Source organism: Lepidochelys olivacea (genome assembly GCF_965140295.1).
Source record: "Lepidochelys olivacea isolate rLepOli2 genome assembly, chromosome: 21".
Lineage (NCBI taxonomy): Eukaryota > Metazoa > Chordata > Testudines > Cheloniidae > Lepidochelys > Lepidochelys olivacea.
In genome coordinates this window covers 18,485,019-18,512,540 of record NC_140431.1, presented here as the reverse complement: position 1 = coordinate 18,512,540, position 27,522 = coordinate 18,485,019, and the positions used below count along the sequence as shown (strand labels likewise).

Sequence of the window (27,522 nt, the reverse complement as noted above, 5' to 3'; positions counted from 1 at the left end):
CCTAAGTGCAGGACTCTGCACTTGTACTTATTGAACCTCATCAGATTTCTTTTGGCCCAATCCTCTAATTTGTCTAGGGCCCTCTTTATCCTATCCCTACCCTCCAGCGTATCTACCTCTCCTCCCAGTTTAGTGTCATCTGCAAACTTGCTGAGGGTGCAATCCACACCATCCACCAGATCATTAATGAAGATATTGAACAAAACCGGCCCGAGGATTGACCCTTGGGGCACTCCACTTGATTCGGCTGCCAACTAGACATGGAGCCATTGATCACTACCCGTTGAGCCTGACAATCTAGCCAACTTTCTATCCACCTTATAGTCCATTCATCCAGCCCATACTTCTTTAACTTGCTGGCAAGAATACGGTGGGAGACAGTGCCAAAAGCTTTGCTAAAGTCAAGGAACAACACGTCCACTGCTTTCCCCTCATCCACAGAGCCAGTTATTTCATCATAGAAGGCAATTAGATTAGTCAGGCATGACTTGCCCTTGGTGAATCCAAGTTGACTGTTCCTGATCACTTTCCTCTCCTCTAAGTGCTTCAGAATTGGTTCCTTGAGGACCTGCTCCATGATTTTTCCAGGGACTGAGGTGAGGCTGACTGGCCTGTAGTTCCCAGGATCCTCCTCCTTCCCTTTTTTAAAGATGAGCCCTTTTCCTACATTAGCCCTTTTCCAGTCGTCCGGGACCTCCCCTGATCGCCATGAGTTTTCAAAGATAATGGTCAATTGCTCTGCAATCACATCCGCCAACTTCTTTAGCACTCTCAGATGCAGCGCATCCAGCCCTATGGACTTGTGCTTGTCCAGCTTTTCTAAATAGTCCCAAACCACTTCTTTCTTCACAGAGGGCTGGTCACCTCCTCCCCATGCTGTGCTACCCAGTGCAGCAGTCTGGGAGCTGACCTTGTTCGTGATGACAGGCAAAAAAAGCAGGGAGTACATTAGCTTTTTCCACATCCTCTGTCACTGGGTTGCCTCCCTCATTCAGTAAGGAGCCCACGCTTTCTTCTTGTTGCTAACAAACCTGAAGAAACCCTTCTTGTTACTCTTAACATCTCTTGCTAGCTGCAACTCCAGGTGTGATTGTTGCCTTCCTGATTTCACTCCTGCTTGCCCGAGCAATGTTTTTATACTCTTCCCTGGTCATTTGTCCAATCTTCCACTTCTTGTAAGCTTCTTTTTTGTATTTAAGATCAGCAAGGACTTCACTGTTAAGCCAAGCTGGTCGCATGCCATATTTACTATTCTTTCTACACATCGGGATGGTTTGTCCCTGTAACCTCAATAAGGATTCTTTAAAATACAGCCAGCTCTCCTGGACTCCTTTCCCCCTCATGTTATTCTCCCAGGGGATCCTGCCCATCAGTTCCCTGTGGGAGTCAAAGTCTGCTTTTCTGAAGTCCAGGGTCCATATTCTGCTGCTCTCCTTTCTTCCTTATGTCATGATCCTGAACTCGACCATCTCATGGTCACTGCCTCCCAAGTTCCCATCCACTTTTGTTTCCCCTACTAATTCTTCCCGGTTTGTGAGCAGCAGGTCAAGAAGAGCTCTGCCCCTAATTGGTTCCTCCAGCACTTGCACCAGGAAATTGTCCCCTACACTTCCCAAAAAGTTCCTGGATTGTCTGTGCACCGCTATATTGCTCTCCCAGCAGATATCAGGGTGATTGAAGTCTCCCATGAGAACCAGGGTACATCTCACCTCAGAACAAGATGCAGAGATAAAGTTTCTTGACACCTTAAATTACTGCTTCTTGGAGCAGCTGGTCCTGGAACCCACCAGAGGAAAGGCAATTTTTGATTGAGTCCTAAGTAGAGCACAGGATCTGGTCCAATAGATGAATACAGCTGGACCGCTTGGTAATAGGACCATAATATAATTAAATTTAATATCCCTGTGGCAGGAAAAACACCACAGCAGCCCAACACTGTAGCATTTAATTTCAGAAAGGGGAACTACACAAAAATGAGGAGGTTAGTTAAACAGAAATTAAAGGGTACAATGCCAAAAGTGAAATCTCTGCAAGCTGCGTGGAAACTTTTTAAAGACACCATAATAGAGGCTCAACTTAAATGTATTCCCCAAATTAAAAAACATAGTAAGAGAACCAAAAAAGAGCCACCGTGGCTAAACAACAAAGTAAAAGAAACCGTGAGAGGCAAAAAGGCATCCTTTAAAAACTGGAAGTTAAATCCTAGTGAGGAAGATTCCCAAACCTGAGCCATTCTTTTTGGGTGACTAATATGAGGAACTGTCCCAGATTGAGGTATCATTAGGAGAGGCTTTGGAACAAATTGCGAAATTAAACAGCAATAAGTCACCAGGACCAGATGGTATTTACCCAAGGGTTCTGAAGGAACTCAAATGTGAAATTGCAGAACTACTAACTGTAGTCTGTAACCTATCATTTAAATCAGCTTCTGTACCAGATGACAGGAGGATAGCTAATGTGATGCCAATTTTTAAAAAGGGCTCCAGAGATGATGCCAGCAATTACAGGCCTGCAAGGGTCTGTACAGTACCGGGCAAACTGGTTGAAACTATTATAAAGAACAATATAGATGAACATAATTTGTTGAGGAAGAGTCAACATGGTTTTAGTAAAGGGAAATCATGCCTCACCAATCTACTAAAATTCTTTGAGGGGGTCAACAAGCATGTGGACCAAGGGGATCCAGTGGATATAGTGTACTTAGATTTCCAGAAAGCCTTTGACAAGGTCCCTCACCAAAGGCTCTTATGCAAAGTAAGCTGTCATGAGATAAGGTGCTCTCATGCATTGGTAACTGGTTAAAAGATAGGAAACGAAGGGTAGGTATAAATGGTCAGTTTTCAGAATGGAGAGAGGTAAATAGTGGTGTTCCCCAGGGGGTTTGTTCTGGGACCAGTCCTATTCAACATATTCATAAATTATCTGGAAAAAGGGGTAAACAGTGGGGTGGCAAAATCTGCAGATGATACAAAATTACTAAAGATAGTTAAGACCCAGACAGACTGCAAAGAGCTACAAAAGGATCTCTCAAAACTGGGTGACTGGGCAACAAAATGGCAGATGAAATTCAGTGTTCATAAATGCAAAGTAATGCACATTGGAAAGCATAATCCCAGCTATACATATAAAATGATGGGGTCTAAATTAACCGTTACCACTCAAGAAAGAGATCTTGGAGTCATTGTGGATAGTTCTCTGAAAACATGCACTCAATTGCAGCGGCTGTCAAAAAAGCAAACAGAATGCTGGGAATCATTAAGAAAGGGATAGATAATAGGACAGAAAATATCATGTTCCCTCTATATAAAACCATGGTACGCCCACATCTTCAATACTGTGTGCAGATGTGGTCGCCCCATCTCAAAAAAGATGTATTGGAATTGGAAAAGGTTCAGAAAAGGGCAACAAAAACTGTTAGGGGTATGGAATGGCTTCCGTTATAAGGAGAGATTAATAAGACTGGGACTTTTCATCTTGGAAAAAAGTTGGCTAAAGGGAGATATGATTGAGGTCTATAAAATCATGACTGGTGTAGAAAAAGTAGATAAGGAAGTGGTGTTTACTACTTCTCATAACACAAGAACTAGGGGTCACCAAATGAAATTAATAGGCAGCAGGTTTAAAACAAAAAAAAAGGAGGTATTTCTTTACACAACACACAGTCAACCTGTGGAACTCCTTGCCAGAGGATGTTGTGAAGGCCAAGACCATAACAGGGTTCAAAAAAAGAACTAGATAAATTCATGGAGGATAGGTCCATCAATGGCTATTAGCCAGGATGGGCAGGAATGGTATCGCTAGCCTCTGTTTGCCAGAAGCTGGGAATGAGTGATAGGGGATGGATCACTTGATAATTACCTGTTCTGTTTATTCCCTCTGGGGCACCTGGCACTGGCCACGGTTGGAAGACAGGATACTGGGCTAGATGGACCTTTGATCTGAACCAGTAGGGCCATTCTTATGTTCTAATGTTATGAAATATGTTGTGAGGTTAGCAATGCCCACAGCCAGCCTTTCAGCAGGGACAAAGGAACAGCCATCAGTGGCCAGATTGGAGTCAATGGCTCACCAAGAGGAATCCACTGTCTCGGAGGCTTCTCAGAGAAGGCACGTATACAATGGGGTGGCCTAACCCATATCACAGCAAGGATCTTTCTAGCAGCTGGAAGAAAGTATAAAAGAGTAGCAGTGACATCATCACTTGGCCTCTCTTCCCCCATCTCAACACCTGGAAGATCATCTGGAAGACAGGCTTTGAACTAGGGAGATTGGTTCCAGGCTGGAAGGAGGTCCAGGCTGTATATTGAGGAACTGTAAGCTGTCTGTATAATCTGTTAGGGTAAGAGACTGTTTGATTCAAATCTTGCGTGAATTTAGACTGCAAATTTATTTCTAAGATGACCAACTTTGATCTCTGTCTGTTAATTATAATCACTTAAAATCTAGTTTTCTGTATTAAATAAATGTGTTTTATATTTTACCTAAAACAGTGTATTTTTGGTTGAAGTGCTTTTCAGCTCAGATTACAAAGGCTGGTGTATTTTCACTTTCCTATGAAGAAGTGACAAACTTAATGAGTTTGCACTTTCCAAGGGAACCTTGAGCAGTGCAAGGTGGTATATTCCTGGGGTGCAAGGCTGGGGAGCTGAGGGGAGTTGGCTAGAGCCTCTCTATTGATGATTTGTGTGTGTCTGGGAGATCATTCTTGTAACTCAGTTGGGTGTGTCCCTGCCTGTGGATGGCTGTGTAAGTGCAATGCCTGTCAGAGGTTTGTAGCTTGACATCAGCATCCCAGTGTGAGGGACAGCCCAGGCTGGTGGGTTTGGAGGGCTCAGCTCTCCCACAGTCCAGGTTGCACCTGGGGAACCTTGTCACGGGATCCCATCACAGGGGATTTTTTGGTAACAATCAGTAAACCCCCAAAATGAAGGACCTTGCTTATCAGGAAAGGTTTACAAAACTAAATACATCTAGCTTGGGTAAATGACAACTAATGCAGGGGCTGATAAAATAATACAAATATTTAAAAGATGTTGACACCAAGAAGGGAGAGGAATGTTTAGTTTGAGGCACAGGGAGGTGTAACTAGGAGGAACTATAACTGTGACAAGTAAAGAAAGAAAGAGAACACATATGCTGAATATTGGGACCAACACCAACTAAATCACCAAAGAAAGCTGGGGTAGGGCTCAGGAAGGAGGAATGGAGACGAACTGAATGACATAACCTGATCTGACTATGCTTAGGACCCAGATGTTCATGGTAATCAAGTCCCAAACGCCATAAAAAGGAATGGGCCTGTTCCCAAACAAGGAAGATGGTGAAGGAGAGAATACCACTGGATCACTGTCCTAGACATGCATCAAAATAGGTGCTTGCCGGATCCCGGGATGGGCGGGGGTGGAATCAGCCAGCTGGTTAAATCTAGAACCAGAGAACCTTCTCCTCTGTGATAAATGGCCTTTCTGGTAGTAATCCTGCTGCCTAACAGGAAGGGAGGACTATCCAAAAAAACACTGAGTGGTATTGTAACTGACCATTATTGTGACTGTGACACTGGGAGACCAGTTGCCAGCTCATGCCAAGGCCACAGGCCTCACTGACAAATGCATAGCTGGAAACCAGTCTGGCTTACCTGTAGGTTAGTATTATTAAAATAGATATTAGTGTTATAAGAATGTGTTTAGACTTTTTGGAATTCTTGTAGGATGCTACAGCTCCTTTGGCAGGAACAAAATAATGCCTTTTTGGTATAGGGGCATAAGATGCTGGTGTGCACCAAAACATTCTGTCCAGTTCTAATATGGCCTCATTAATTGGGAGGGCCTCCCTGGTCAGTCCTTGGAGTTGCAAAATGTCCAAGAGCTGGTGTTGAAGGTCCTGGATCTCTTTCAATGGGATCTGTAGATCATTAGAGATCCATTGTAACAGCTCCTGATACTGACAGTAATTGTCTGGTGGAGAAGGTGACAAAGGAGTCTGGAGATGAAGAAGCCCCTGTTGGAACTGTCAGTATCAACAGAACTGGTTCTGGCTCTTCCTTCTCATACACCAAGGGTTCTGGCTGATGAGAGGGGGAGACGCTGTACAACTCCTGAAGGGTCTGGATGCCTGCCATAGAGGTCCCAAAAGCCCAAAAAGGCAAAAAGGACAGATCCATCATAGAATATCGGGGTTGGAAGGGACCTCAGGAGGTCATCTAGTCCAAGCCCCTGCTCAAAGCAGGACCAATCCCCCAACTAAATCATCCCAACCAGAACTTTGTCAAGCCTGACCTTAAAAATATCTAAGGAAGGAGATTCCACCACCTCCCTAGGGAACCCATTCCAGTGCTTCACCACCCTCCTAGTGAAAAAGTTTTTCCTAATATCCAACCTAAACCTCCCCCACTGCAACTTGAGACCATTACTCCTTGTTCTGTCATCTGCTACCACTGAGAACAGCCTAGATCCATCCTCTTTGGAACTCCCTTTCAGGTAGTTGAAAGCAGCTATCAAATTCCCCCCTCATTCGTCTCTTCTGCAGACCAAATAATCCCAGTTCCCTCAGCTTCTCCTCATAAGTCATGTGCTCCAGCCCCCTAATCATTTTTGTTGCCCTCCCCTGTACTTTCCAATTTTTCCACATCCTTCTTGCAGTGTGGGGCCCAAAACTGGACACAGTACTCCAGATGAGGCCTCACCAATGCCGAATAGAAGGGAATGATCATGTCCCTCGATCTGCTGGCAATGCTCCTATTTATACAGCCCAAAGTGCCGTTAGCCTTCTTGGCAACAAGGGCACACCGTTGACTCATATCCAGCTTCTCATCCACTGTAACCCCTCGGTCCTTTTCTGAAACCCCTAGGTCCCACTGTTCCGTTGCAGTGGGCCCCATGGGTATCTGCACCAACAGACCCTGGGGGAGCTGTAAGTGAAGGGATGGTAATTGTAGGCTCTCAACGGCCTGTCAGGGGTCCTGTGCCTCCACGGAGATACTGGTGCAGCTACCTCCTCTGATTCCAAGGGTGGTTCCATTGGTAGTGGCGGTACTATAAGTATTAGGTCGCTCCGCCCCAACGGCTGGAGATGGAATTGCTCCTGAGACATCACTAACAATTCCTCCTCTAGAATAAGGATGGCCCTTAGGAGGGTAGGGCCAGAAAGCAATGGAGACTGTGGGGTGCAAGAGGAATCTATCGTCTGGTGTTATAAAGGTCTCAAATACAGGAGTCTGGAGAGTTCCAGCAGGAAGGACCCAGCTTGTCTGTTACAGCCAAATGGTCTCTAGGTTAATGAGGCAGTACTGACAATGAGCTCAGACCTGCACTTGTAGATGGGGCTGGCAAATGTTCATCTTTTTGCTTCAGTACCACAGTCACTGTTGGAACCGGCAGCTCCCTCTTTTTGCATGCCTTGACCTAGAGTCTGGGGTTTTCAGCAACACCAGTTCCGTGGGTTCTGTACATGACATCTCACCCTACCAGGCCAGCCTGGGGAGGGAACACATTTCTTCTGGATGGTGGTGACAGGTTGTATGCCACAGATGCCTGGAACCGGGGTACCACTGAGCCCTCTGACACACACACACACACTCTCTCTCTCTCTCTCTCTGCGGCTGTGACAAGCTGTAGACCGCTGCCAGTCCTGCACTCACAGACACTTGCACAAGAAGGATGTGACGTTATATGATTAAAATAGGACCATGTTGATCATTGTTGCTACCACTGTTATACAATTGCAACAAATCTTGTACAAAGTATTGCATGTAAGTTGTCAATGGAAAAGTTATGATTTGCTGAATGTGATTATCCTAGTTGTATGCATGTATCATTTTTTATCTGAAGTTATGAATATTGACTATATGCCTGTATTTCAAATGTGTTTGCTCCTGTGGTAACACCCACAAGGTATTTACATCCAGTCTAGCCAGCACATTGTGAAGGGAATGTTTAAGTTGATGGTCCATCAATGAACACAATGGGCCAGAATAGAAGCTTATCCCACCTGAGGGACTTGCCTGAGGACATTCTAGGTACAGTACAACAAGGAGTCTGGTGGCACCTTAAAGGCTAACATTTATTTAGGCATAAGCTTTTGTGGGTAGAAAACCCACATCTTCAGATGCATGGAGTGAAAATTGCAGATACAGGCATAAATATATACTGACACATGAAGCGAAGGGAAAGGAGGACTTGTGGCACCTTAGAGACTAACCAATTTATTTGAGCATAAGCCCATGAAAGCTTATGCTCAAATAAATTGGTTAGTCTCTAAGGTGCCACAAGTACTCCTTTTCTTTTTGCGAGTACAGCCTAACATGGCTGTTACTCTGAAGCGAAGGGAGTTACCTCACAAGTGGGGAACCAGTGATGACAAGACCGATTCGATCAGGGTGAATGTGGTCCACTCCCAGTAATAGATGAGGAGGTGTTAATACCAAGAGAGGGAAAATTGCTTTTGTAGTGAGCCAGCCACTCCCAGTCCCTATTCAAGCCCAAATTGATGGTGTTAAGTTTGCAAATGAATTGTAACTCTGCAGTTTGTCTTTGAAGTCGGTTTTTGAAGTTGTTTTTTGTTGAAGGATGACTACTTTTAAATCTGTTATTGAATGTCAAGGGAGACTGAAGTGTTCTCCTACTGGCTTTTGTATGTTACCATTCCTGATGTCTTTGTGTCATTTATTCTTTTACGTAGAGTCATCAATGTAGCGTAAGTAGAGGAGGGGTGCTAGGGAACGAGAGCTGAGGCAGCGTTGTTCTAAGTCAGCCATAAAAATGTTGGCTTACTGTGGGGCCATGTGGTTACCCATAGCAGTGCCGCTGACTTGAAGGTATAAATTGTCCCCAAATCTGAAATGGTTGTGGGTGAGGACAAAATCACAAAGCACAGCCACCAGGTGTTCCGTGGCCTCATCAAGGATACTGTTCCTGACAGCTTGTAGCCCATAATCATGTGGAATATTGGTGTAAAGAGCTAGGTAAAGTATAGTAATAGATACTAGGTAGAGTATAGCTAGTGGCTGCTCTGACTCATCAGAGCATGCAAGGGCATGTGACTAGATCATGTAATACTAAATTTCATCTTGTGTGCCTTACTTTCCCATAAACTAGGCTAAGGGCTTTGTTTAGGACAATGAAGTTTCTCTCCGCATGGCAGAAGCTATAAAAGGTGCTAGAAACTCCTCCATTTTGCCTCTTTCATGCTCTGATCTCTGGACTTATACTAATGAGCACATTCTAACCAAGGGACTGAAGACCTTCCAATTATTTGGAAGCAACCAGAAATGTAACAAGCCAGCACTTTATTCCATCGCTGCTCCAAACTTGATACAAGAAGTCTGCAATTGTTTTATGTATTTGATTCCTTTAATCAATTTTAACTCTTTTTATAAATAAACTTTTAGATATTAGATACTAAAGTATTGGCAACAGCATGATTATTAGGTAAGATCTGAGTTATATATTGACCTGGGTATATGGCTGGTCCTTTGGGATGAGAAGAACCCTTTGATGAAATTGGTTTTAAATAACCACTCATTAAGTCTAGTGTCTGGATATTGAATCCAGGACTGGAATACCTAAGGAAATTGCATTTCTGACTACTTATTAGCTAGTGTGGTGAGACAGAAATTTATTTTGGTTGCTGGTTTGGCATATCTTATGGAAGGATAACCACCAGTTTTGAGGTGTGTCTTCCCTATTTCTCAGCAGTTTGTCATGAATTTGGTATTCTCGGTTGTGACCCACTGAGGCACGGTGACACAGGGACACACCCAACTGCAGTTACATGAATGCTTCTACTCAGCCACTCATGAACTAACAATAGAAAGGTTTCAGAGTAGCAGCCGTGTTAGTCTGTATTCGCAAACAGAAAAGGAGTACTTGTGGCACCTTAGAGACTAACCAATTTATTTGAGCATAAGCTTTTGTGAGCTACAGCTCACTTCATCAGATGCATCCGATGAAGTGAGCTGTAGCTCACTTCAGGCTTATGCTCAAATAAATTGGTTAGTCTCTAAGGTGCCACAAGTACTCCTTTTCTTTTAACAATAGAGAGGCTCCAGCCAAACAATCACCCTCCCCCAGCTCCACAGCCTAGGACCCCAGAGCTGTACCATCTTGCCCTGGTCAAAAGCCTGACCATCCGATGAAGTGAGCTGTAGCTCACGAAAGCTCATGCTCAAATAAATTGGCTAGTCTCTAAGGTGCCACAAGTACTCCTTTTCTTTTTGCGAATACAGACTAACACAGCTGTTACTCTGAAACCAGTGTAAGATTATTACCCAGTCTGCCTCTCCCTCAACGTTGAGAGGACAATACACCAGGTTTTGTTCCTGAGCAGAGTCCCCAAGCATTTCAAGCAAAACACACTATTTTAGGTAAAAATATAAAACAAATTAACTACAGAAAGATAAAGTGTTAAGTAATAGTGTATGGATCAAAGCAGATTTTCTAAAAAATAAAACAAATGCAATCTAAGCTTTATAAATTAGATAGGATTTGAATCAAGAAGTATCTCATCCTATTAGCTAGTACAAGCTGGTTATAGCTTTTGTATACACAGGCTGGAACTCTTCTGTCCTGCCTGGGACCCCCACCCGCATTGCGGTTTTTGTCCCTCAGGTGTTGTGTTGTAAGGGGAGTGAGGCCCAGTGGTGCTGTTACTTACCCTTTTTATAGCTTCTTCCATGTGGGGGGAGGGATAGCTCAGTGGTTTGAGCATTGGCCTGCTAAACCCAGGGTTGTGAGTTCAGTCCCTGAGGGGGCCATTTAGGGATCTGGGGCAAAAATTGGGGATTGGTCCTGCTTTGAGCAGGGGGTTGGACTAGATGACCTCCTGAGGTCCCTTCCAACCCTGATATTCTATGATTCCATGAATTATGTCATAAGCATATCACTATGGTGAATATGGGGTGGACAATGTCACAGGCGCTCTGTGGGGATCTCCCCTTATTGTCCATGAGAGTATTCCTTACTATCAAAGGCAGCCCTCTGGGAAGAGTCCTTGGGCTTCAGTGTTAGAGACTCCGCTCCAAGGCACCTGCTTGGAGGGGCATGGCTGAGTCAGATCTAGTAGAGTTATATACTAACTATATAAGTACCAAGCTAATACATAAAAAATATGTACACGTGTTTTAATTTACAGGTCATGTGTGGACTGAAGGGGACACAATTTTGACTCGGGCCATGCAGCAGTAAAAAGGAACTGGACAGGCATCAACCCACACTGCCTCTTATACCCTCCCTTGGGAGCATGAGGGAAGATTCTGTGAACATATCGGTCCACAGGCATTGTTTTGAAGAATCTCTGTACTTGGGCACATGGCACACCTGTGTACCCCTGTGTGGAATACACATAGGGATCATCATTCAGAGAAGAACTGTTTGATCTGATAGCCCAAGAGCAATTGTTTTGAGCAGTTAAAGATAAGGTGAAGGCAGCTATTTGTGACAAAAAAAAACCTTCCACAGTTTTGAAGGCTGCAGAAATTGCTGATATGTTGAATCAAGGGCTCATGGGAGGCGCAGAGCCCCAGGGAAGGGAAATCTCCTTGTTAAGAAGAGAAGGTGTCTGGAAATAAACCTAACCCCAACTATGATAAAAAGAAACCCTTAGGGAGCCCAGATTTTAAAACCCCTTCCCTAAGAGAAGGCAGATAGTCTGGCAGCACTGTGGGGCTCCCAGCTACATAAAGTCAAACTGCCCTAAACTGCAAATACAGTACAGTACTACTAAAAAAATAAAAGGGCAAGTTTAAAAAAAAAAATGACAAGGTTTCTATGCGTGTTTCATTTAAATTAAGATGGTTAAAAAAGAAGCATTTTTCTTCTTTATAGTAACGTTTCAATACTGTATTAAGTCCATGTTCCGTTGTCAACTAAAGAACAATCATAACATTTTGTTCAGTTACAAACAACCTCCATTCCTGAGGTGTTCATAACTCTGGGGTTCTACTATAGACTGAAAGCTTAGCATGAAAGGGAGATGGCAATGAATATGATTTGTTATGCTGATGAAGGAATGTTTACCGACTCCCTTAATTGATTTGGTCAGGGAGAGTAAGGAAGAAATTCCTCTGTAGAGCATTGAGATGTGGGAGGGTTTGAACCCCACCCCAAAGCAGGAGATGTTAGCTCTTTTGCCACACCACAGCCAGGTATTTTCCAACCAGTCAGGTTTAACTGACAAGACTGAACATTCCATTGAAACGACATGGTCCTGTCCTGCTCCGAGCAAAGCAAATCATACTAAAGGAGAAATGCAGAAGCAAATTCTGGAGGAATTGGAAAGCATGCTGGATATGGGGATAATTACTAAAGCAAAAAGCCACTGGGTATCCCCTATTGAGATGGTACCTAAAGGGGGTTAAAACCAAGAGGAAGTTTTGTGTTGACTATAGAAGGTTAAATGCCATCACCCAACATGACCTATACTACCCCACATCCCAATTACAGGACCTATTAGATCAATTGGGAGATGCAAAATTCATAAACACACTGGATTTGATGTGAGGGTATTGGCAGATTCCTTATGTAACCCTTCTGCCCGTCAGAGTTGGCAGCAACAAGGGCCGGGTTCAATATCTAGGGGATCCATTCCAATAACACAATGCAAACCGGCTCGAGCCCCCACCCAGTGACCTGGGACAAATATATACCACCCCCGCTGGGCGCCTCCAAGAGGCAATACTTCCCCTCTCGCAAGCACATAGTCTGAGTATAGCAAAAGCCTTTTAATAACAGAGAGAAACAATGTGGCATTATGTTGGGGAAACACCACCAACAGGATTCATAACACAACCCATGAGCAAAAAAACCCCACCCCAAGCAAATTGGGGCATGCCCTTTTCCCTTTGGTTCTTGAGTCCAGCAACCCCAAATCACCCAAAGTCCCAAAAGTCCAATGCCCCAAAAAAGCCTCTGTCCCTGGTCAGGGCAGCCCCAGAGTTCGAAAGTTTATCTGCGGAGCTTTACCTCCCAACCTGGGTGGAAATGGGACAGGGGTAAGAGGCACCTTACATGATCTGAAGCTGACTGCCCCATAGCGGCGCTCCGCTCCGCCAGCCGCCCCACGAACTCCTTCGCTCCGCTGCGCTCCGCTCCGCCAGCCGCCCCACGAGCTCCTTCGCTCAACTGCGCTCCGCTCCGCCAGCCGCCCCACAAACTCCTTCGCTCAGCTGCGCTCCGCTCCACCAGCCGCCCCACGAACTCCTTCACTCAGCTCCACGGCCCACAAGCAGCTCCTGCCATCCACACACTGCTCCGCGTCGAACTGCTTCACCAGCCGTCCCGCAAGGCACTCCAGCCGTCCCGCAAACTGCTCCACAATATCTCTTCAGGCTCCCCCACTACTTAACACAACGCTCAGTGATTTCAGCTCTTAGGTAAATTCAGCTTGTAGTAGGGGAGCCTCAGTGCTGGTGCACTGTCAGCCCAAAGCGAGCTCAGCAGCCTATAACTAGACTTCTAATGAAATCAAAATTAGCTCTGATATTCCACAGTGGAGAGAGGAGGAAGTGCAATTAGCACCAAGGGGCCCACCACCAAGTATTAATACTTGTCCCCAGCCTCTCTCCCTTCACACAGTTTTGGAACCCATGACCCTTGCCTAGCGAGTGCTACTTAGTTGATGGTGAATCCCTCCATCATAACAAAAGGCCACGTACAGTTCCAAGCACAGTTCCCATAATCAGGGTAATAACAATTTATTCTTCCTGCCCCAATAACAGAGACACTGGGGATCCCACAGCAGCCAAAGTGACCATTTGGGCAGCTATGGTCTCATTCTAGGCGTGGTGGGTGTGCCTATGCAAATGAGATCGGCCCCTGAAGTTCTTTTCCACAACTTGCCACACCTCACCACCAGATGTCAGGGTGGAGCTCATCCTGACACTGCTTACACTTAGATGCTTATGCCCAGGAAAAATCAGCTTTTATAGTGGAATCTAGCCTGAGCTTAAGGTTATGCCTTTTGGAGTAATTAAGGCAGGGGCCACTTTCCAAAGGCTAGTCAGTGAAGCATTGCAGGGATTATAGAATTTTGCCAGGGCCTATGTATCTTTAGTGACCCCCTGACAACAGTATTTGCACCATGTGGGAATAATGTTAGAGGCTTAGAGAAGCCAATTTCAGAGTAACAGCCGTGTTAGTCTGTATTCGCAAAAAGAAAAGGAGGACTTGTGGCACCTTAGAGACTAACCAATTTATTAGAGCATAAGCTTTCGTGAGCTACAGCTCACTTCCTCAGATGCATATCGTGGAAACTGCAGCAGGCTTTATATATACACAGAGAATATGAAACAATACCTATTCCCACCCCACTGTCCTGCTGGTAATAGCTTATCTAAAGTGATTTCCAGCACAAATCCAGGTTTTCTCACCCTCCACCCCCCCCCCACAAATTCACTCTCCTGCTGGTGATAGCCCATCCAAAGTGACAACTCTTTACACAATGTGCATGACAATCAAGCTGGGCTATTTCCTGCACAAATCCAGGTTCTCACATCCCCCCCACCCCCATACACACACAAACTCACTCTCCTGCTGGTAATAGCTCATCCAAACTGACCACTCTTCAAGTTAAAATCCAAGTTAAACCAGAACATCTGGGGGGGGGGGGGTAGGAAAAAACAAGAGGAAACAGGCTACCTTGCATAATGACTTAGCCACTCCAAGTCTCTATTTAAGCCTAAATTAATAGTATCCAATTTGCAAATGAATTCCAATTCAGCAGTTTCTCGCTGGAGTCTGGATTTGAAGTTTTTTTGTTTTAAGATAGCGACCTTCATGTCTGTGATCGCGTGACCAGAGAGATTGAAGTGTTCTCCGACTGGTTTATGAATGTTATAATTCTTGACATCTGATTTGTGTCCATTTATTCTTTTACGTAGAGACTGTCCAGTTTGACCAATGTACATGGCAGAGGGGCATTGCTGGCACATGATGGCATATATCACATTGGTGGATGTGCAGGTGAACGAGCCTCTGATAGTGTGGCTGATGTTATTAGGCCCTGTGATGGTGTCCCCTGAATAGATATGTGGGCACAGTTGGCAACGGGCTTTGTTGCAAGGATAAGTTCCTGGGTTAGTGGTTCTGTTGTGTGGTATGTGGTTGTTGGTGAGTATTTGCTTCAGGTTGCGGGGCTGTCTGTAGGCAAGGACTGGCCTGTCTCCCAAGATTTGTGAGAGTGTTGGGTCATCCTTTAGGATAGGTTGTAGATCCTTAATAATGCGTTGGAGGGGTTTTAGTTGGGGGCTGAAGGTGACGGCTAGTGGCGTTCTGTTATTTTCTTTGTTAGGCCTGTCCTGTAGTAGGTAACTTCTGGGAACTCTTCTGGCTCTATCAATCTGTTTCTTTACTTCTGCAGGTGGGTATTGTAGTTGTAAGAAAGCTTGACAGAGATCTTGTAGGTGTTTGTCTCTGTCTGAGGGGTTGGAGCAAATGAGGTTGTATCGCAGAGCTTGGCTGTAGACGATGGATCGTGTGGTGTGGTCAGGGTGAAAGCTGGAGGCATGCAGGTAGGAATAGCGGTCAGTAGGTTTCCGGTATAGGGTGGTGTTTATGTGACCATTGTTTATTAGCACTGTAGTGTCCAGGAAGTGGATCTCTTGTGTGGACTGGACCAGGCTGAGGTTGGTGGTGGGATGGAAATTGTTGAAATCATGGTGGAATTCCTCAAGGGCTTCTTTTCCATGGGTCCAGATGATGAAGATGTCATCAATATAGCGCAAGTAGAGTAGGGGCTTTAGGGGACGAGAGCTGAGGAAGCGTTGTTCTAAATCAGCCATAAAAATGTTGGCATACTGTGGGGCCATGCGGGTACCCATAGCAGTGCCGCTGATCTGAAGGTATACATTGTCCCCAAATGTGAAGTAGTTAGAGACCAATGTCACTGTCAAGGTCCCCAAGTGCAAAATGCGTGTTGCACAGGTATCTTATGTAGAACACGGGCAGTGGATTTGTTCACCCTGACCTTTTAAAAGTAGACACTGTTCAGAGTTGGCCTATCCCACAAACCAAAAATCCTTTATTGGTCTGGCCAATTATTACCGGAGGTTTGTAAAGGGGCTTAGTGACATTGTGGCCCCCATAACAGACCTTACAAAAAAGGGGAAGTCAGACAGAGAGACAGGCTTCAAGGACATAAAAGAGGCTTTGTCTAAAGAGCCAGGTTTAGCTATCCCTGACTTCAGCAAAAACTTTGTGCTGTGCACGGATGCTTCCAACACTGGATTATGTGCACTACTACCGTAAGGTTAGGGGACAAGAGGCTCCCTTTGCCTTCTTGAGTAAAAAACTGACTCCCACTGAAGAGAACTATGCTGTCATAGAGCAGGAATACTATACCATCATTTGGGCTGATAAGCAACTTAAACCTTAATTGTGTAATAAAAAAATTAAGGTTTTAACAGATCATTCCTCTCTAGTATGGTTGCCCAGAGCTAAAGGGAGCAATTCAGGTCTGTTATGCTGGAGCCTAGCACTGGAGAAATATGTTGTAGAAATAATTCAAATCACAGGGAAAGAAAATGGAGGGGCAGATGCCCTTTCATGAATGGGGGGTGGGGGTGGGGGGTTGGGGAACTGAGGCATATTAGGGTATATTACCCTTTCCTACACCAGTTTTGCACTGGGGGTGTAATGCTGGCAGACCAGGTGCCAGCTTAGGCCAAAGCCCCAGGCCTTATTGGGTAGCTGGAAACCAGTCTTGTTTACCTGTGGGTTAATACAGTAAAAATAGATATTAGTGTTCAGACTTTATGGAATGCTTGTAACACACTGCATGTATTAATCCTACTTATATCTGTATACTATGCTACAGGGTAATACTTAAGTGTTTGCTCTACAACTGTAAAATGTTTGTGCTGAAAGTCTAACTCACCCAGCAGGGAAAAAAAGTCACTAACTGCAAAATGCTGGATTGCTAGAGAAGATGTTATTGCCTGCCTATCAGGAATGACTACTGACTTCAAATGAGTCACTGTGGAACAAAGATTTTGTTGGTTTCTTCCCCCACCCACCCATGAACAAGTTACATGCAGAAGTGCTCATCCCATCAGCTTGGAATCATAGAATCATAGAATATCAGGGTTGGAAGGGACCCCAGAAGGTCATCTAGTCCAACCCCCTGCTCGAAGCAGGACCAATTCCCAGTTAAATCATCCCAGCCAGGGCTTTGTCAAGCCTGACCTTAAAAACCTCTAAGGAAGGAGATTCTACCACCTCCCTAGGTAACGCAGTCCAGTGTTTCACCACCCTCTTAGTGAAAAAGTTTTTCCTGATATCCAATCTAAACCTCCCCCACTGCAACTTGAGACCATTACTCCTCGTTCTGTCATCTGCTACCATTGAGAACAGTCTAGAGCCATCCTCTTTGGAACCCCCTTTCAGGTAGTTGAAAGCAGCTATCAAATCCCCCCTCATTCTTCTCTTCTGCAGGCTAAACAATCCCAGCTCCCTCAGCCTCTCCTCATAACTCATGTGTTCCCGACCCCTAACCATTTTTGTTGCCCTTCGCTGGACTCTCTCCAATTTATCCACATCCTTCTTGAAGTGTGGGGCCCAAAACTGGACACAGTACTCCAGATGAGGCCTCACCAATGTCGAATAGAGGGGAACGATCACGTCCCTCGATCTGCTCGCTATGCCCCTACTTATACATCCCAAAATGCCATTGGCCTTCTTGGCAACAAGGGCACACTGCTGACTCATATCCAGCTTCTTGTCCACTGTCACCCCTAGGTCCTTTTCTGTAGAACTGCTGCCTAGCCATTCGGTCCCTAGTCTGCAGCTGTGGAGTCTGGGGAGGTGGTGATAAAAGTCACTGACCAGAAAGAATTTGGGTCTTTTTACAATATTTGTACTTTAAGGGACAAAGATTTCTAAACATAAGCAAGAGATCCCCAAGACTAGCCTGGATTAGCACTAGTGGACCTAGAGAATTGGCATATTTCAGCAGCTCTATCACCATCTGAAACCTAATTCTGCACCTTATTTCTGTATGTAGAGAATCATAGAATACCAGGGTTGGAAGGAACCTCAGGAGGTCATCTAGTCCAACCCCCTGCTCAAAGCAGGACCAACACCAACTAAAATATCCCAGCCAGGGCTTTGTCAAGCCTGACCTTAAAAACTTCGAAGGAAGGAGATTCCACCACCACCCTAAGTAACCCATTCCAGGGCTTCACCACCCTCCTAGTGAAATAGTTTCCTCATATCCAACCAAGACCTCCCCCACTGCAACTTGAGACCATTACTCCTTGTTCTGTCATCAGCTACCACTGAGAACAGTCTAGATCAATCCTCTTTGGAACCCCCTTCAGGTAGTTGAAAGCAGCTATCAAATCCCCCCCTCATACTTCTCTTCTGCAGACTAAATAATCCCAGTTCCCTCAGCCTCGCCTCATAAATTATGTGCCCCACTCCCCTAATCGTTGTTGCCCTCCCCTAGACTCTTTCCAATTTTTCCACATCCTTCTTGTAGTGTGGGGCCCAAAACTGGATACAGTACTCCAGATGAGGCCTCACCAAAGCCGAATAGAGAGGAATAATCACGTCCCTCGATCTACTGGCAACGCTCCTACTTATACATCCCAAAATGCCCTTAGTCTTCTTGGCAACAGGGGCACGCTATTGACTCATATCCAGCTTCTCGTCACTGTAACCCCTAGGTCCTTTTCTGCAGAACTGCTACCTAGCCACTCAGTCCCTAGTCTGTAGCACTGCATGGGATTCTTCCTTCCTAAGTGCAGGACTCTGCACTTGTCCTTGTTGAACCTCATCAGATTTCTTTTAGCAAAATCCTCTAATTTGTCTAGGGCCCTCTGTATCCTATCCCTACCCTCCAGCGTATCTACCACTCCTCCCAGTTTAGTGTCATCTGCAAACTTGCTGAGGGTGCAGTCCACGCCATCTTCTAGATCATTAATGAAGATGCTCAACAAAACTTGCCCCAGGACCAACTCTTGGGACATTCCGCTTGATACCGGCTGCCAACTAGACATGGAGCCATTGATCACTACTTGTTGAGCCTGACGATCTAGCCAGCTTTCTATCCACCTTACAGTCCATTCATCGAGCCCATACTTCTTTAACTTGCTGGCAAGAATACTGAGGGAGACTGTATCAAAAGCGTTGCTAAAATCAAGGAATAACATGTCCGCTGCTTTCCCCACATCCACAGAGCCAGTTATCTCATCATAGAAGGCAATTAGATTAGTCAGGCATGACTTGTCCTTGGTGAATCCATGCTGACTGTTCCTGATCACTTTCCTCTCCTCTAAGTGCTTCAAAATTGATTCCTTGAGGACCTGCTCCATGATTTTTCCAGGGACTGAGGTGAGGCTGACTGGCCTGAAGTTTCCCAGATCCTCCTCCTTCCCTTTTTTAAAGATGGGCACTATATTAGCCTTTTTCCAGTCATCCGGGACCTTCCCCGATTGCAATGAGTTTTCAAAGATAATGGCCAATGGCTCTGCAATCACAGCCACCAACTCCTTTCGCACTCTCGGTTGCAGCGCATCCAGCCCCATGGACTTGTGCTCGTCCAGCTTTTCTAAATAGCCATGAACCACTTCTTTCTCCATAGAAGGCTAGTCACCTCCTCCCCATACTGTGCTGCCCAGTGCAGTAATCTGGGAGCTGACCTTGTTCGTGAAAAGAGAGGCAAAAAACACATTAGTACATTAGATTTTTCACCGCCTCTGTCACTAGGTTGCCTTCCCCATTCATTGAGGGCTCACACTTTCCTTGACCACCTTCTTGCTAACATATCTGAAGAAACCCTCCTCGTTACGCTTAACATCCCTTGCTAGCTGGTACTCCAAGTGTGATTTAGCCTTCCTGGTTTCACTCCTGCATTCATGAACACTTTATACTCCTCCCTGGTCATTTGTCCAGTCTTCCACTTCTTGTAAGCTTCTTTTTTGTGTTCAAGATCAGCAAGCATTTCACTGTTAAGCCAAGCTGGTCACCTGCCATATTTACTATTCTTTCTACACATCGGGATGGTTTGTTCCTGCAACCTCAGTAAGGATTCTTTAAAATACAGCCAGCTCTCCTGGACTCCTTCCCCCCTCATGTTATTCTCCCAGGGGATCCTGCCCATCAGTTCCCTGAGGGAGTCAAAGTCTGCTTTTCTGAAGTCCAGGGTCCATATTCTGCTGCTCTCCTTTCTTCCTTGTGTCAGGATTCTGAACTTGACCATCTCATGGTCACTGCCTCCCAGGTTCCCATCCACTTTTGCGTCCCCTACTAATTCCCGGTTTGTGAGCAGCAGGTCAAGAAGAGCTCTGCCCCTAGTTGGTTCCTCCAGAACTTGCACCAGGAAGTTGTCCCCTACACTTTCCAAAATCTTCCTGGATTGTCTGTGCACCGCTGTATTGCTCTCCCAGCAGATATCGGGGTGACTGAAGTTCCCCATGAGAACCAGGGCCTGCGATCTAGTAACTTCTGTTAGTTGCCGGAAGAAAGCCTCGTTCACCTCATCCACCGGTCTGGTGGTCTATAGCAGACTCCCACCACAATATCACCCTTCTTGCTCAGCTTCTAAACTAAATCTAGAGTCTGTCAGGTTTTTCTGCAGTTTCATACTGCCACCACTGAGAACAGCCGAGTGCCATCCTCACTGGAACCCCACTTCAATTAGTTGAAGGCTGCTATCAAATCCCCCCTCACCCTTCTCTTCTGCAGACTAAACAAACCCAATTCCCTCAGCCTCTCCTCGTAAATCATATGCCCCAGCCCTCTGATCATTTTCACTGCCCTCTGCTGGACTCACTCCAATTTGTCCACATCCTTTCTGTAGTGGGTGCCCCAAAACTGGACGCAGTATTCCAGATGTGGCCTCACTAGTGCTGAATAGAACGGAATAATCCCTTCCCTCCATCTGCTGGCAATGCTCCTATTAATGCAGCCCAATATGCCATTAGCCTTCTTGGCAACAAGGGCACACTGCTGCCTCATATCCAGCTTCTCGTCCACTGTAATCCCCAGGTCTTTTTCTGTAGAACTGCTGCTTAGACAGTCAGTGTCCAGCCTGTAGCGGTTCATAGGATTCTTCCGTCCTAAGTGCAGGACTCTGCACTTGTCGTTGTTGAACCTCATCAGATTTCTTTTGGCCCAATCCTCCAATTTGTCTAGGTCACTCTGGACCCTATCCCTACCCTCCAGTGTATCTACCTCTCCCCCAGCTTAGTGTCGTCTGTGAACTTGCTGAGGGTGCAATCCATCCCTTCATCCAGATCATTAATAAAGATTTTGAACAGAACTGGTCCCAGGACCGACCCCTGGGGCACCTCGCTTGATAACGGCTGCCAAGTAGACATCGAGCCATGGATCACTACCCGTTGAGCCCGACAATATAGCAATGTATTTAACAATCTAACAATCAATGTGTGTTTATCTATTTTAACCTTGTAAATAACTCAATATCCTAGTTAATAAACCTTTAGTTAGTTTACTACAGGATTGGCTAAAAATGTGTTTTTTTTTTGTGAGATCTAAAGTGCAAATTGAGCTGGGGTAAATGACTAGTCCTTTGGAACTCAGAGAAACCAAAATATTTTGTGATCTTTGGTGTAAAGTAACCATCTATCACAGAGTCAAGCTTTCCTGGCTAGCAAGATAGACTACAATACTTAAGGGAACTGTCTGGGACTCTGTGTTAAGGCTGTATCGTAACTGAGTTTACACTTAATATTTGGCTAATGAAATTTAATTATTGAACTCACAACCAATTTGGGGTTTGTGTCCTGCTTCATAACATTCTGCCCTGAGGTTAGTATTCTCACTTGTGAGCCACTCCAGACAGAGGCACAGTGGCATCTCTTCATGGCCAGAGCATATACTCCCAAAGAATGTAAAGTAACTTGGAGTCTTTAAAACAATGTACGGTTTTGTTGTTTTTTCTGAAAACCAAACCCAGCCATCAAAAAGTAAGTCCTCAATGGTCTGCTGCACATTGGGCACAATACCCAAATACTTCAGCTGGAAGGCCCTTCTCACTACTGATGCTATAATTCTGGCTGAGGCATTCACCATAACCACAGCTGACTGAAATGAGGTCTTGCAGACCATACAGATACAGCCTTCTGCAAGAATGCCATAAACTCTTCCCTGGAGGGTTCAGACAACTTGTCCATTAACTCAGCCACGGTCACCCAATTAACACAGTCATATCTGGAGAGCAACGTCTGCTGGTTTGCAATGCACATTTGCAGGGAAGAGGAGATATAAATCTTTCTCCCCATTAAATCCATCCTTTTGGACTCTGTCTTTAGGAGTGGATTTAAACCTTCCCTGCCATGCCGTTATTTGCTGCAGTTACCACCAGAGAATTAGGGGCCAGGTGGGAGTAGAAACCCTCCAAACGCTGCATGGGAATGAAGCACCGCTTTTCCAAATGCTTACCCTTGTACGGCAAAGAAACTGGAGTATTCTAGAAGGCCTTTGGTAAGCTCCAAAAGAGCCTCATTTATTGGGAGAGCTACTCTCCCTGGAGCTGATGGTTGGAGACTATTCAGCATCTTATGCGTATTCTCCTGCAGGAATTCCAGCTGGATGCCCAAGATAGCAGCCATATGCCTCAGGAGATCCTGATATGTCTTAAACCCCTCAGGCACTAAGGGAGAGTACTATTCTGTCACAGAGTCATCCGGAAAGGATGAAGATGTGGTTTGCTGTGCCAGTGATGGGTCCTTTTATTACACCAGAGGATCCTGTCAGAATAGTCCCAGAGATCCAGGAAGAATGGGCTCATTGGTCACTTGCAGCTCAGATGGTTTGGGAGCAGGAGCCACCATTGGGTTTGGTAATCTATTTCTGGAGCAGGTCAAAGAGTGAGACCTCAGGGACTGAGGAACGACCCAAAGATAAGATATTGGTGGCCAGTAGGCACCGGGCCAAAAGCCCGTCTTGTGGGACAGATACCAATCTTGTTGCTGACGGTGATCCGAGGGTGACCTATCGGGCTACAACCAAGGGGAGGACAACCCCAACCAATATCTTGAGGAGACCCGGAGATTCTCTGGTGACAACAAGGGAGCCAGCCCCCATGGAGCATGTTGTTACTGCTGCGGACTATTGTTACTGCTGCAACGTTAACGCTGCTAAGTGCGGGCATTTCTTGAGCTCCAACCTGCACTGGCAGAGTGCAGCTTGCCGATTCAGCAGACCTCAATATTATTCTCAAAGACCACAGGCGTGGTTTGGTGGTAAAGGTGCTCGGCCAGGTTTATTGTCAGCAAAGCATGGTACTAGCGCCCTACTCAACAGGTCACATGGACACTCTCAGATGTATGCCTGGGACAAGCTAAAGGCTCAACGTATATACCAGGATTCTGTCCCCTTGGCAAATACAAAGATGCCTCTCCTATGACTTTGCCTTGTATACGATACAAACAAGTTACCATCCTTATACTTTGTACCTGCTAGTTTGAACGAAATGTCCTCACCCATTATCCTGTCATCCTCTCCTTATCTTACAAGGGGCTGATGTGTTTCTGCACAATCTCTTAGGAATTTGTTTACAAGGTAAAATATAAGTTTGCTTTATCACTGTAAAAGTGCCTGTGCTGAACTTGTGAACCTGGGCAGGAAGATTGCTTCCGCTCACCACGGAGGACTATCAAAACTAAATGGGCCATTGCAGGACAAAAACTTTGTTGATTGCCCCATCCACCCATGAAGAAGTTACATGCAGAAGCACTTGTTACATTGGTTTGAACTCTGGGGGAAAGTCATATAAATATGCTCACAAGAGGAAATAGTTATCTCTTTGCTGTTTGGACTCACACAAGGGCTGGAGCTAAGAAACGAATGCAGACATCCCCAGGGGCAAGCTGGGTTAGCCCCAAGACACTCAGTGGATAGACTACTACATGTCACATTTTGGAAACCATAAACTCACTCATTTGTGCATACAGTAACTCCCCACTGAACGTCCTCTCACTTCACGCTGTTTAGATGTTACGTCCCTGCTCCATTACAGAACATGCTCGTTTAAAGTTGAGCAATGCTCCCCTATAACATAATTTGGCTGACTGCTTTGTCCACAGCCGGCAGCCCCCCTATCAGCTCCCCTACGCCCCCCCCCCCAGTGCCTCCTGCCCATCCGCGGTCCCTGCGGATCAGCACCTTCCCCCTTCTCCCCCCGCCTCCAGCAATCAGCGGTCTTGCGGTGTTCAGGAGGCTGTGGATGGAAGAGGGAGGATGCGGCCCGCAGCCTCCCCCCTCCGTCCCTGCCCCTCCCTCCTGAACGCTGCAAACCAGCTGATTGCCATGGGCAGGAGGTAGGGGAGGGAGGGGGGAGGCTGCGCGCTGCGTCCTCGTTCCTCCCCCCAGCCTCCTGAATGCCGCAAGACCGCTGATTGCCGTGGGCAGGAGGAGCAGGAGGAAGGTGCTGATCCACAGGGTCTGCCAGCGGGTGGGAGGTGCTGGGGCTGGGGTGAAGAGGGGACATAGGGGAGCTGATAGGGGGGCTGCCAGCCTGTTTACTACCTGTATTTAATTGCTTCTTTAAAATGTATAGAATGCTTTTGTCTGGCAAAAAAAGATTCCCTATAACCTAACCCCCATATTTACATTAATTGTTATGGGAAAATTGGATTTGCTTAACATCGTTTTGCTTAAAGTCGCATTTTTCAGAAACATAACTACAACGTTAAGTGAGGAATGTTGCCCACTTTAACCTGTAAACAATTAATTTCTTTTCTCAGTTAGTTTACTATAGGATTGGCTACCAGCATTGTCTTTGGTGTCAGATCAAAGTACAAATTGATCTGGGGTAAGTGACTGATCTCTTGGGACTTGGAGGAACTTGAATATTTAGCAATCTTTGGCGTGCCCATTTATTACTAAGTCCATCTTGCCTGGGTGGCAAGATAGACTGGAGTGCCCAAGGGGACTGTTTGTGACTCCATGGTAAGACTGGTATAGTGCTTCGGGAGTTCACATTTGTTACTGGGTTGGTGAAATTATAGACCATGCCACCAGTTTGGGGTGTCTGCCCTGCTTCTTGACAGTCTCCCCTGAGGTTGGCACTCATGGTCATGAACCATTCCAGACAGCATGACAATCTCCTTTAACACCCATTTCAAAGAAGGAAATAAGGGCCACCCTTTAAGAATCCTGAACACATGAAGGGGAGCAAAGCGTGAAGGGGAAGGGTTTAACATCAGCATATGACTTGCCCAAGCCACTTTACTGACAGGCATTTCGGACTAGCACCACTGAGAACTACCTTCCATTCAAGTCACCCCCTTTTTTGAGCACTGTAGCCCTTACTGTCCTTAAGGTATTTTTTGTGTGGAAGGCTTCAGTCACAAGAACTTTTATTGGCAGCAAACACTTTCCAACAATAGGCACGTGTTAATAGTATTATGGACAATACCACAGGACATCTAAGCTGTTCCTGCCTCCCTTATCTGCAGAGGTCCCCAAACTGTGGGGTACACCTGCCTAAGACGATGTGGAGGGCCTGGGACAGCCCCCACAGGGGGCAGGGAGGGAACACCACCCAGCCCCGCTCGGCCCCCGGGTCCACTCCTGGCCCCAGCCGGGGTTCCGCTCCCAGCCCTGGACCCTTTACCCTGTCCACATCTGCCCCAAGAGCTGTGGCCCCACTCCTGGCCCCAGGGAGGGGGTTTGGACAGGGGCAAGAGGGGGGTGCAACCCTGAAAAGTTTCAGGACCACTGACCTACTGCGGTAGTTGAACAAAGGATGCACTAAGTTACTGAAGGGGTACACCTTCCCAGCCTTCAGAGTTTCATGCAATGTCACTCTACCCAGCAGTAGCTCTTATTGGAAATAAAGAACAAATGTCTCGTGCAATAGACATGCTAGACAGCAACAGACTCTAACCAACATAATGAAGGGCACTGAAGGGAGCTCAGAAGAAGCTCCCCCTAATTTATTCAGATGGAGATAGGCCTGTGCAGCACCAGAGAAATCCTCTAACACAAAATAAGGGATAGCCACAGTGTTAATGCCAAATTGTCTCCATGTTTCATGCTCTTGTTTAAACCTATAATCTAAATTCTTTAATGTGCTTTAAGAAGAATCAAAATATGTCAAGCAAAATTAAGGTGCATAGTGTGTAAGATCTGACTCCAGTGGGCCTCCTGCAGAGAGCATATCAACATCCCTGAAGATCCCTTAGATCAGTTGGCCAGACTTCAAGTCTGTCCATCTTCCACGCCACAAAACACACTGTTACCCTCAAACATCTGATCCTTCGCTTACCTAGAAGTGTGCATGATCCAATTTTAGAACTCAGTTTCCAATGTACAGGACATCAAACAATTAACATTTGATGGCTCTTCTGCATTCTGCAATACGCCCTGTGGTTTAGATCTGCCCTTTGCTCTTTTCCGTTTTATATTTTCAGCACCACTGTATCAGTATTCTACAAACATGCACTGTGCAGCACAGGTCCTCTCCAATATTCAGGAGCAAAACTTCATCAGCTATCATGCCAAAGTAGGGCTGCAGCATTACGTAGCCTTCCTTTACTCATAAGCAACAAGGGGTCCAGTGGCACCTTAAAGACTAACATTTATTTGGGCATAAGCTTTCGTGGGTTAAAAAAAAAAACACAGAAGAAGAGGTTTTTTACCCACAAAAGCTTATGCCCAAATAAATCTGTTAGTCTTTAATCTGTTAGACTCCTTGTTGTTTTCATGGTACAAACTAACACAGCTACCCCCCGATACTTTACTCATAAGCTGATTCTTCAGCACAGCTACCTCAGGATTTCAGCCATTTATTTTTTGTTAAACTCTGAGAAAGCAAGCTTGGCACAAAAGTTAGAGTTTGTAGAAGACATCCTACTGCATCTCACAGCATTTAACCCTTTCAAATCCATTCACTTGCAATGACAGATGTGTTGGCCCTATTTCCATCATTGCTTCAGGAAGTTGGGGGCAGTCATGTTGCCTTTTTAAATTTTATGTTTGAAAAATAAAACTAACCACCAACAACCCCCAGACCTGGGGCACCAGCTTTCCCTCGGTTACTAAAAAGGAGAGTTAATTTGTTACCTCAGCTGAGGAAGAGAGAAGAGCCACATCCTAAATTAGACCAGCAAGGTTTGAGGTCACACAAGCTTTGTGAGGAGCTGTGGAGAGAAGTACAGCCTTGTATTAGGCTTCTTTGTTCCCTCTGCTTTAACAATTTAAAAGACCAACACTGGCACATGTATAGTGAGCTATTTGGCTTGCTTGCTTGTAAGGAAGGTTTGCAGATGCAGTTTGAAAGCACATTATTACTCCCTGAAAAGAGTTACCAGATGGACCCTACAGGAAAGGGGGTTTTAGTGGTTCTCATTCTGCCTAAAAGGAAATGGAAGCTGCAGAGTCAGTTACAGGGTTCCCCTCCTGCCCAGAATACTACTATGAGATGAGGCCAATAGTCTCTAGGGTACAGTTAAAGGAGAAGTTTTAAAGGGTAAATACGTATAAAATGTAATTATTTCCTTCTAGAAATCTGTTTGAAAAGAAAATACCAGTGTATATTTTAATAGTTTTATTTTCATTTTCC

The 27,522-nt window shown here is 45.5% G+C and overlaps 1 protein-coding gene across 1 annotated transcript in view; it reads right to left on the bottom strand.

Annotated features, from left to right (window-relative positions):
• Positions 1 to 27,522, bottom strand: part of IPO9 (importin 9) — a 205,505-nt gene that overhangs the window by 1,714 nt on the left and 176,269 nt on the right. The window lies entirely within an intron of this gene.